The sequence below is a fragment of the Stenella coeruleoalba genome (genome assembly GCF_951394435.1).
Source record: "Stenella coeruleoalba genome assembly, chromosome: 3".
Taxonomy (NCBI): domain Eukaryota; kingdom Metazoa; phylum Chordata; class Mammalia; order Artiodactyla; family Delphinidae; genus Stenella; species Stenella coeruleoalba.
Genome location: NC_137148.1, coordinates 170,685,350 through 170,687,093, shown reverse-complemented (window position 1 = coordinate 170,687,093; position 1,744 = coordinate 170,685,350).

Below are 1,744 nucleotides of genomic sequence, written 5' to 3'. Positions count from 1 at the left end.
TCTCCTCTGCCCGCCGCGGCCGCCGCTGCGACTCGCGACTCTGCCACCTCCGCCCCCCCCCTCACCCGGCAACCCCCCCCTTACCAAGCCGGGCCGGAGCCGCGCAAAACCCGGCCCGGAGCAAAGGCGGCGCGGAACGGAGGGCGGAGCCAGGTGGGCGGCCGGCGGCACTGGGGGCGGGGGCGGGGGTGGAGGGTGGAGGAGTGACCTAAGAGAAGGTACCCTGCTTTTGTCCCGGTGGAGGGCCTGATCGCCGCTCCCTTCCCCAAATTACTGTCCCGGTCCATTCTGGCCAGTCCCGCATACCCAGAATCCATCCTCTATCGGATCCGCGGGGATGATGGGGATGCTGCGGCGTCAGGAACTCCGGGGGTCTACATGGCCCTCTTCATATACGAGGACATTTATTCAATCCACAAGCATTATATTAAACAATACTCAGTAGACATGTAAGGAAACTGAGGCATGGGGGGCGTCTTGTCCAAGGTCACCCAGTTGGAAAGTGGCAGAACTGGGATTTGAACAGAGCAAGCTGGCTGCAGAGACCCTGGCTATTTTCTGTCCCAGCGCCCATGGGGCCTGACGGGAAAAGAGGTTCTCAGGGGGCTGCAGCATACCCTCAGCCGGTGGGGAGCACTCTGGCCCCCTGCCTTTGGGACTCCAAGACAAACTGGTCTTCCTGTTTCCGAGACCTCCCTGTAACCTCCCTGCCCCTTTGTGACCTTAGAAAGAGAGCTCCTCTCAGGACCTCAATGTCCCTCTCTGTCCAAAGCACCTCTCCATATGGGTGTGACTGTGTATGTCTCCCCCACTGCGCTGCACGCTGTCCCGGTCCCTCTGGCATCTCCAGTATACAGGAGGTGCTCCATAAAAGTTTTACTATTGTGTATTTATCTAAGTGACAATTCTTGCACACCTGCTGTGTGCTTATGTTTGATGCATAAATCGCATTGTTCAGTCCTCAGGGCAGCCGCACGAGGCTCCCACAGATGGGAAACCGAGGCACAGAGAGGTCCACCAGCTTGCATAAATCCTCTTGCCTTTGGTTATTAAGCACCTTTGGGGCGTGCCTTGCCCGCTGAGTCCCACCCAGGGCTCCCAGCAGTCTGGGTGCTCAGGCAGGCTGTGTGGCTTCCCAGTGGCTCACACACGCAGTGGGACATTGGATCCTGGGCCACCTGCAGCCTCCCTGGCATCCGTGGAGACAACCCGGTTCTTCCAGGCCCCCGGCAGCTGCCCAGGGGCCGTCCTGGCGACCGCAAACCTCCGCCAGCAGCCAGGCCTTCCTGCCCGTGGTTTTGCTCTGACAAGCTTTCCGGCTGAGCCAGAGTCCCAGGCAAATCAGCCAAGCACCTGCCTGTGTCTGTCTGGACTCTACCCCCTTGCCTCCTGCCCCCTGGGGAGACTGAGGCCAGCCCGGCAATGGGGGGCTTGTTAAGTCCCAGCACTTCAGCTTGGTGTCCAGGCTCTGCATTCCCCTCCCACCTCTATACCTTTCCACGTGCTGTGCCCTCCCACTTGCAGCCTTGGCCCGACTGGGCTCCTCAGCCACCTATTCCATCAACAAACATTTATTGAGCACCTACTGTGTGCCAGGTCCTGGACTGAGCAGTCAGCAAGGCAAACTGGCTTCCTGCCTACAGTCTAGCAGGGGAGACAGAAGCATCAGTGGCTGCCGAACTCAAAGGTACAGATACCTGCTGAGATAGATGGGGGACATTGTGCGGCCCAGGAGATCCACGAG